Raw genomic sequence first — 11,336 nt, 5'->3', positions numbered from 1 at the left:
TTTTATCCTAAACATGCTAGCCCATCTGAATGTCAATATAAAGATATATTTTTAACATTTTTTGGCAATAAGAATATTGAGTTGGTGGACCGTTTTTGTTATCCTGATTCGATCGAAACTTTATCTTTTGAGGAAATTAAGTCAATATGTTTTAAACTATTTAAACCGACGTCAACAGCTTTTGCTTCTAGATTTGATTTCGTTAGATTACGGAGAAAAACTGAAACCATAACTGAATTTGCAGATAAAATTAAAACAATTGGCAAGCGTTGTCATTATCTTAATGATATTGACGAGCGTTTACGTGATCAGTTTATGGTTGACATGGAAATACCGGGATTGGAAAGAGATCTTAGAGCTCTATATCTCGACGGTCTTGATAGAGATAATAATGTACTGACTTTTCAATTTATTCTTGATCTGGCATTAGCTTCTGAGCGAGCAGATAAAGAAATGGCAAATAAAAATATGCCTGTTGTTAATAAGATAAATGATAATAATTATAAACATCCAATTAAAACGACGACTACATTTGATAAAGGCTAGTCAAGTATAATAATACATTTGATAAAGAGAATAATAAATACAAATATAATAATGATAAAGATTATAATAAACTTAAATGTTATAAATGTGGTTTTATTCATAACCGAGAAGTGAGATGTCCAGTTACAAATGCGGCATGTAATAAATGTAAAAAAATTGGTCATTTTGCAGTTTGCTGTAAATCAAAGAATTTAAATTATATAAGAGTGTCATCAAGTGATTCTATTCATAATATTTGGAAGATTCAACAAAATCGAGAGAATCGAGCAAAACTAACTGCAGAGATAAATGGGTTAGATGTTAAATTTAATTTTGACACTGGTGCACAAGCGTCATTGATAGGAATTGATATATGGACAAGTATTGGGCGACCAAAAATTAGGCCAACCTGTCCATTGACTGCATATGGTGATCATCCGTTAGACGTTAAGGGCGAGACCCAAGTCAATGTTAGGATTGGATCACAGACAAGGACTCTACCAGTAATAATAATGAATACAACTGGGGTGCCTCTTTTCGGATTACCATGGATTATAGCATTCAATTTAGAAATGCCTCGTCAGGTTATGATTAAACAAGTACGCAATTTGGTCAGCAATATTGAAAAAGAAAAATGTTGCATAACACTAGATTCTAGAATTCGAGATTTGATTAATAAACACCAAGAAATTTCGGAAGAGAATCAAGATTCTAAACATGCTTTGGATATTCGAAGTATTAATTTGAATGATATGCAATTGTCAGAAAATATTCTGCGAAAAGAGTCGAAGCAAGATTTAATATTAAAAAAAGTAGCAATACATATTTAGCAAAGTTGGCGAAACTTTGATCGTCATAGAGATAAAGAAATAGTTAATTTTTATAATCGACGGGAAGAGCTTTCTGTCAATCGTAATATTATAGAATGGAATGGGAGATTGGTATTCCTAATAAAGTAAGAAATGCAGTGTTAGGAATGATTCACCGGGGACATCCTGGGGAAAATGTAACGAAATCTATTTTTAGATTGTATTGCTGGTGGCCCAGATGTGATATAGAAAATTTTATAAAAAAATGTTCTGGATGCCAGAAAAATAGACCATGGTTAGAAGTTGATCTAATGCAGAATACCTCTGCTGATGCTATGATAAAACGACTAAATAAATGGTTTGTTAGGTTTGGAAGAGATTCAATTAGCGATCCCGAAGAAGCTATGACACAGGTTTTAACAACCTACCGATTGGGAGAGCATAGTTCCACAGGGAGATCTCCTGCTAAAATTATGTTTGGGAGGCAATTAAAAACAAGTCTGGATTGGATCCGACCAAATGCCGAACACGAAATAGTAAGGGCCAATGATAAACAAAGCCTTCATCATGATTTACATTCAAAGGAAAGAGAATTTGTAATCTCACAACCTATATGGTTAAATAATGAAAATACCAATGGTTGGAGAGAGGGAGTAATTAAAGAAAGAATAGGACTTTATTCTTATATTGTTGAATCTTCGGGAAAACATTACGGAAGCATGCAGACCAGTTAAGAAATCGTTTAGTTATCCCAAATCATGAAAGTTCTTTGGAAGTTACAGAAATGGTTGTGCCAGTGAATGAAGCAAATACAAACACAAATACAAATACCACATTACGTTGCTCATCAAGAAACCGTAAACCTACAAAGAGGTTTATTGAAGAAATCTAACTTTAAATTGTTTGAAGGAAATGTAATAAATTAATAAATGATTATTTATAGATATTGTATATTAAAATAGAATCGAACATTCGAAAAATAATCAATAAAAATTTGATATCAAAAATAAATTGAAATATAAATCAGTGGTCGTATTGTTTATAATTAGTAATTGGTATTACTACATTTACTAAATTTAAAGAGCATTGCCAAATCTATTGGAAAATCACCATCATCAAAGATAATTTATTAATTATGTTTATTTAAAGGATAACTTTCAATAGCTGCTTCTCCTGCTGATTTATTATCATTTGTAAGCTGAATTGAATTTGCACCTAAAAAATACAAAATAAATAAGGTAAAATAAATCTATACTTTCAGCAGAAGTGAGCATGACCTCTGCATCTACTATTACATTACAGTGGCTTAATTAAATTTGGGCCTAAAATAAAAATTACCAAAATTAATTGGCAAAAATTTTTTACTTTAAACAGTGAAGGTTTGAGTATCTCTTATTGAGAGTTGCTTGTAGATTGAATTGAATTTTCATTTAAAATATTAAATTTAGTATAATAAATATTGTAAAATTTGGCTCTATATTCAATGGTAGGGAGCCTGTACACAGCGTCTACATGAGCGGGAGGGGTAGGAACAGTTTGCATCCTCTTTTTTTGAAGGGGTAGGCTGCTTTAATGGGGGTAGGATAAATTTTTTGGGGGGTTATCTATTAAATTTTGAAATGAGATAGAATACAATTTACTGCTGTAAAAATTAATACTTTTATTATTGAATTATTATAATACAATTATTGACCAAATCTATATATTGCAAACAATCATACACACTGTTTTCCAAATCAGCAAGCTCATAATGCCATAATAATTAATTCATTGTAAATAATGGAGGTTTTAATTGAATTTATTATCTAAAAAATAAATTCTTTATATTCACAAAATATCGATAGTTGTTAGTAGAGATAGATTAATGTAAGTTAAATTAATGTAAGTTATGCTTATAAATTCTCTGAAAAAAGTATCAATATAATTATAAAGGTGAAAATAATAATAAAAAGACACTGCCGCCGAAGACGGCGGGATTTTTTAGGGGGGTAGGCAAAGGTTTTTAAGGGAGTTTGCATCCAGTGAAAATCCTGTCATGTAGACGCTGCCTGTAAATCTTTTTTTTACTACATTATAGGTTGGCAGTTAAATTTGGGCCTAAAATCATTAAACAAAACAATTGGTAAATTTAAACCAACAGGAAAGGATTGTTTATCTCTTATGAGAGGACTGAATTGAATTTGCCCCTAAGTTATTAAATTTATTTACTGTATCACATAAAATTTATGTATCTTGATTTACTTTGCAAGTTATATCATGTTTCATAATAATAAATTTGTAATCGGCCATCAATTTTTCTCGACCTCCACACCTTTTTCCGCAGTAACCTTTATAGATTATAAAATTATTTCCTTAGTTTTCTAATTAATATTTTATTTACAAATAATAGTTTATAAAAAGTTATTATACTTGAATATCTAATTCTCTACGCCTAATAATTGTTTTTAAATTTTCAGAGACTGTTGGGATTTTCATTGTAATACTATCAAAAATTTTCGCCATATTGGGAACATTTTCGCTGTTTCGGTCTTCGCTATATCATGCCTATCGTGTGATTTTGAAATATTGCTTTGTTGGGGTAGGGTTAGGTACAGTTTACTTCCATTTTTATAAGGTAGAGGGATGGTATGTAGGAATTTAAGGGGGGTAAGCAGGGTTGCCAGGTCAAAATTTTCTAATTGCGGGAGAAATTTGGTATTATGCGGACGAAATATATAAATTGCTAAAATAAATATTTTGCGGGCTGGTTGGGATTTTGAATTGACTTAATTATCCGTTTATTTTTTTTAATAATAAGTTTATAAAAATACAAAGTCGGTAACTATTTTTCAAAATAAAATAACATTTTGATTTATTAAAATATAATAATCAATTAAAAAAAACCAACGATCTTTTTTAAATATAAAAGAATGCAAACAAGATAAAATTTTATTTAAAAAAAACGATTTTAATTTTACAATTAAAAATATATTTTATGCGAATGTCCCGCAAAACGAATTAGAAATCTACAGTGTGTGTGTATAACATTATAGAGATAGGCGCATAATTATCAAGTACCACGTTTAAATACATAATAAGGTACTCCAAAAATAAGAATTAATACAGATGCAACTACAGTTGCACCAATTGTAATCACTTATCTTGTAGTACAAAATTCACAGAGATACTTATCAACAATGTTGGTAGAATCTTTTTCCCATAATATTTAACGAAGAACTCTTATGTAAATAAAAACTATACTTGTAGAACAAAAATGAGCAAGGCTATCATCAATGTTTTAGGACTTAAATCCAGGAGGTCAATTCTTAACGATTTGAAAGATGGGCATACATATGCAATTCTAACAGATGCATCTAATAAGGAAAATATTAAAATATTTCCCTTGATCCTCCGCTATTTCAACAAAATAAGGTCGTTTCAATAAAACTATTAAATTTTTTCCCCTCAAATAGTGAAAAATCCAAAAACATAGCTAACCATATAATGGTAAATATAGCAGATTTGAGATTATCAATAAATTGCATGTCAGCTTTATGATCTGATAATGCCTCAGTGAATTTGGTAAAAACAGAGTGTATTTACAGAATTGAGTCAGCACAATGTTGGTTAGGATATGTTCCTAATACCCGCCATCGATAGAATTTTAAAATTTTACAAACCTTTAAAAAAATATTATTTAAATATAGATTATAAAAGCTATCCTAACATTTTGAAATTTTTTTTCAATAATGAATGGCAGAGTATATTAGGAATAATTTCACATGTAGGAAATCTACCATGTTGTTAATGTCTAGTTGCAATAAGAAGAATCTTAACAAAGATTCACAATGCTGCAGATGTGTTCATCTTTACAGTTAAAAATTGACAATAAATTTTATAGCCTTGCTATAACTTAATTATATTTTATTTGAGATTTAAATAACAGAAATAAATGTTTACCGTCGTTATTGAGATATTTATAAAATTCCTGGCCAAATAATATATTTGTTTAACCATTAGCTCGGCCTCTAATGTTGTTAAAGCAATCCTATTTCTATCCTTTTTCTAGCAGTACTCATCAGGCTAAGAATGCGCTAGGATGACCCATTTCTCCTCTGCTTTTAACCCATCTAACTTTAAGTATTTTGGCGAATCATAAAAATAGAGAGAATTACAATCTCCTCAAACAAGAAATCAATGTCTTTCGGTATTTTTAATATATTTATCAAATTATAAAAACCAAATTGATGGTTTCTATTCCAAGGTCATAATATTTATATATTTGTAAATAGTTATTAAAATCAAAATTGTCTTGATAAAAATATCTGCTTCATTTAAAAATTTGTTAATTAGAGTATTATTTGAACATTTTAATAAAATATTTTTAGCAATAGCGCCATAAAATTTATTATCAATTTTTAATTGTAGAGACAGAGCTGTAGCATGATTTTGTGAATCTTTTTTATAAAGAATATTCTGATTCCAACTGAATATTAACTGCATGAAGTAGATTTCCTACATGTGAAACGATCCCAAATATGCTTCTGCCATTTCATACTCGAAAAAATTTTTCAAAATTTTAGGACAGCTTGATAAATCCTTATTTAAGAAGTATTTTTTTAGGGTTTGTAAAATTTTAACATTCTATCGATGGCAGATATTAATGACAACCACCTGATAGGTATATATCGCAACAACTTACACCATTTCAAGTCAGACCACTTTACCAACTCTTTTAATTCATTAAATCTTTTAGTTAATGACTAAATTCGTTAAAATTTTTCATCACAATTATTTCGACATCCACAGATAGTACATTTATTGCCTTCTTGAATTATGTAGTATATAGCATATATAGCCAATTGGTATTAATTCATTATTGTGCTGCCTCAATTCGGTAACTTTGGTTTTGCCAAAATTTACAGAGGCATTATCAGCGCAGAAAGCTGACATGCAAATCATTGATAACCCTGAATCAGCTATATTTACCATTATGTGGCTAGCTACATCGTTGGATTTTTCACTATCCGAGGAAAATATTTTAACAGTTTTATTAAAATGTTCCTATTCTTGTTGAAATAGCGAAGGATCGAGGGATATGTTTTAATATTACCCTTATTAGTTGCATCTGTTAGAATTGCATATGGATGCCAATCTTTCAAATCGTCTAGAATTGACCTCTAGGATTCAGGTACTAAAACACTTGTGATAGCCTTGCTCATTTTTGTTCTGCCACAAGTAAGGTTTGCACTTATATTGGAATCGTTAAATATCATGAGAAAAAGATTCGACCCACATTGTGATGATATAGCTCTGTGAATGTTGAACTACATGATAGATGTATACGATTTCCGCATATGTAGTTGCATCTGTATTATTTATTATTTGAGAATATTTTTGTATTGCAATCGATGTTGATATACTCCGACTTATATGAATGAAATGATGTTGATTTATTATTGGATAAAAATAAATCAGGATAGAAAGAAATTTACAAACTAGACATGTTTTTCGAGTAAATATTTAATATTTATTTTAAAAATATAAAAATAATCAATCAATGTCTCTCAAAATTATTATTGCGGGAGAAATTAAAAAATTGCGGTAGATTTTTGTAGGAGATTTCCATTTGCGGTAGTTTTGCGGGAGAGAGATGTCTGCGTGTAAACTAAAAAATTGCGGGAGTCTCCCGCTGATGGGGTGAGACATGGCAATCCTAGTCAGGTTTAGTAGTAAGTATAATTGGGTCGATAAATACCTAAAATATCTATTATAAATAAAAAATCAATCGAAAAGTAATTATATAATTTTTATTTTTGAACAATTTTGGCCACCATCCGACAAAATCATAGATGTAGTCGGTGGAGGTGTTGGGACGGTAGGATAAAGTATTGTGGAGATGGTCAATGGAGGTACAAGAGGTAATCCTGTTCCCTTCGAAAATTTGCTTGTCCTCATAAATATCATATTAAGCAATAAAAATCTTCCCTCTTTACACCCTTAGCTAGAATCTACATAAACGGGGTGGGGATAGGTACAGTTTGCTTCCATTTTTTTTAAGGTAGAGGGATGGTATGTTGGAATTTATGAATTTATTGGAACGGATAATATTAAATTTGTAAATAGAAGAATAGGACAAAATAAAATATATTACTGTAAAAAATTATTTAATACTCTTGATATTACAATGATATTGCCAAACATCGATCAAATTTATATCTGAATACAATTATACTCATTGTGTTTCAGATGAACCCTTTAAATCGATTAAAGTTTAAAAAACGATAATGAATTTTATTTGTAATTCTTTTGGTATATATTACATTTATATAATTATCCAATTTAACTTCTAATAATATGCAATTTGATTAACCTCGATAATATAATATTACATGTCGTAAAGTTATAATATAATATACAAATAACCTCCTTTTAAAATATATAACGTGACCTTTTAAAATATATCTTAACCTTTACAATAATAAATATTCAGATGTAACAGAACCTATTTATGGTTAATTTTCTTTTATCTTTCTTATATATCATTCAAAAATATTAAACATTTTATTAGCTAACTCATATTCACGTCAAACAATATCCTATAGTAATGCATTGCCATCATTGTTAATGAGGAGATTTTTAATTATTCATATTATATAATAAGACTTTTACATTCACTTACTTTTTTTTTTTATAGTTAGTAATGGAGTATCGATAATTTTAAAATATATGAAGGAACACCATTATAATTAAAAACGTGTAATTCATAATGTGGGAATATCGTTGCCGAAAGAGGGAGAGGTAAGTTTAAGTTTTTGACAGGTGGGGTTTGCTTACAGTAAATAGCCTGACATGTAGAGACGCTGCACCAATTAGTGTTGTTAAACGGCTCGTTTTGAGCCGATTTTTAAAAACGGCTAACTCAAATCCAGAGGAATACTACTCAAGCTCGAGGATTTTGCTAATATAAGAAACAAAGGTCTAGACATATGTTAACGAAACCTCGAGGCTCAGACAATATTTATCTGGCTAAAATATTAAGTTCGAGTCGTTTAACAAAACTAGCCCCAACCCTCTCTCCCCCAAAAAGAATAAGAATTTTTAAAGAAAAATAAGCAAAATATAGTTATTTTTTGAAATAACGACTTAATTCAAAATTTTAAGGGAAAAAAAAGCGAAAACCAAATTTATTTTAAGAAAAATATAATATTCCAGGGCTCCGATAAATGGACTTAAAGATCTCCATGGGGAGATACCACGTGTCTCCACTCCCTATCCTTAGCAAATTCCTGATTACGCCTATGGGGTAAAACCATATTACCCAGATATTTATCAGATGCGATACTAGTCTTTATGTTTTATGTTTTATTTTAAATTCATTATTTTATTAAGACTTCTCCTATCCCCTTATTGGAACAATTTATTCTATATAATCGACATAAACATATAATATTGTTTGTGAACTTGTTAAATTTCTTAATTTCTTCTAAAATATTTATAGATATAAATGGCTCCTTCCTTTTTTTAAAGAAACTCATTAAAATAATTTGTTTTTCATTCTATTTTTTATTTGAAGGAAAGATTCTACTGATAAGGCTCTCTGTATCTTAATAAAAAAAAGAATTTATATTTAGTAAACTCACACCCTCCCAAGCAGCGTCTACGTGCTAAGGGAATGAGAGAAGAGCGTTTTACTTCCAAATTATTTGAAGAGGTTTTGTATTATTCTTAGATATTTTCCTGCACATTTTTGTGGCGGCGGTGCGACTATCAACTAAATTTTCTTGGAATTCTATCAAAATTTCGAGAAAGGCCATTATTGAGCCTGTTACTTTCCGGAGAATCTCTTGATTTACTAATATTTTATAGTTTTGTGAGGAAATGTATTCCCTCATATCTTAGTGTTTTAAGGTTTTCTATTGGAATATAATCAGGGCCTCTTGACTTATCATATTTCATGTGTTTGAGAACACCTATTATTTCTGGCTTTTTATTGGTTGAATGATGTTTTGAAATGGTGGGGTGTTCATCTAGATTCAATATGTGGGGTTTATAGTTGAGAAACTCCTGAAAATATTCTTTTCATCTATTCATTATCTCCTTGATAAATAAAGACAATTAGTCGAAACTGCAAACCACAAAATGGCGCTGCAACACTCCTATGTAAGGACACCTTTAATTTGATAAATCGCTCATCTAGTAGTAAATATGCATCATTGATTTAAATATAATTTATTGCTCAAGCCTTATAAAAAAATATTAGAGTAATATATATATAAAACTACACACACATACTATACATACAAATAAATTTGCTTTAGAATAGAAAAAAAAGGAAGTCGGAGATATTAACAATATATCTGTAAATTAAAAAAAAAATAGCAAAAAAAATATGATGTTAAAAAGATAAAAATAATTAAAATTCTATTTTTTCTCGTGATGATATCATAAAAAATATCCAAATCTTATTAGTAATTTAAAGAAAATTTATATATATATATAACCTAGCGGCAATGTGTTATTTTTCAACTTTGTATCATTTTTTTTGAGGGCGGTTTTTTTAAAAATTTAAAGATCTGATTTTACTGGAAATGTACTGCATAATGTTTAGGAAAACCTCCTTTCGTGAATTCCCAGAAAATTTTTAGCCGTGAACTATTGAACTTAACCATTGTTTTATATAAATTAGAAATGACTCAAGGGTTGACGGCAAAATTGTCTAGAATCCATAAGATGGGTTAGGTATTCTAAGCATTCCGGAGTACATTTCTAGTAAAATCAGAGTATTTAAATTTAAAAAAGCGCTCAAAAAATGATTTAAAAATTGAAATAATATATTGCCGGAAAAAAACACATTTACCGTCAACGTATATAATATGTTATTTCATTTTATATTAATAAAAGTATTGGATTAAAAGGAATATTTCTTCCGTTGAAATTGCCACATATATAGGCCATTTAGATTTAGCTTGTAAATATTTTGTTAATGGAAGAATTTAAGAAATTCCTGTAAAAACACATTTATTTAATTGATAAATTAAATTAAATTAAAAGATATTTGAAAATTGTGGAAAGCAAAGACATGAGTATTTGTTCGGGAATTCTCATTTAACTGCGTGGGTCTATTTACTTAGCTTTAACGTTAATTGGAAACCTAAATAATTTAAAAAAAAAAACATAATAATCATTTTGATTCAAAGCCACACCCTAATCTATATAATAATAAAGTTACGAATAAAAATAAGAGATATTAACATTTAAAAAAATAGCAAAATAAAGATTGATATTTTTACTGATTTAACTTAATTTTCATTATATAAATATTGTTAAAGGTTTGAAAAAAAATTTAAGAATGTAATTATTAGTGAAGACAAAAAAATATATATAAATAAATGCTTTACACATATGGAAAAGATACGTTCCTTATTTTTGTTGAACACAAAGAAAAACTTTAACATGAATTTTAAATTTATGTATTATATTCAGAGTTGTTAAAAGATACTTTTTAAGATCTAGATACAGATACAACGTCTAAAATAATATCTAGATACATATTATTTAATCAAAAATCTATCTAGATACAGATACAGATACCACATTTTTATATCTAGATACAGGATCTAGATCCTTTAACAACTCTGATTATATTAAATAAATATATTCATATCCTGAAGTAAATTAAGCCGTTATTTTACAAATCAAATATTTTTAAATGCTCCATCTTACGGAAATTTTTATTTTTTTAGTATGAGAATTGTTTTAACAAATTATTTTTTATATTCTAACTTTTTGAAAAATGTTAATAATATCCTTACAATTTATACTACAAAATTCATAAATACTAATATATTACTAATAATTATGCACACAATTAGAATACATTTTATAAATTAGAGAAAATTAAATAAGATTCTTGATTTTATTAATGTTAATTATAAAATTTTTTAAAAGTAAAAAAAAAACTGTTGTATGATACAACTTACATTATGTATTTAAAGTGGTGTTTTCAATTACATTTACGTT

Source organism: Gordionus sp. m RMFG-2023, chromosome 3 (assembly GCF_954871325.1).
Source record: "Gordionus sp. m RMFG-2023 chromosome 3, tfGorSpeb1-WG-v2, whole genome shotgun sequence".
In the NCBI taxonomy this organism is placed as follows: domain Eukaryota; kingdom Metazoa; phylum Nematomorpha; class Gordioida; order Chordodea; family Parachordodidae; genus Gordionus; species Gordionus sp. m RMFG-2023.
The sequence above is the reverse complement of the archived record's forward strand: the minus strand, read 5'-3'. Positions refer to the sequence as shown.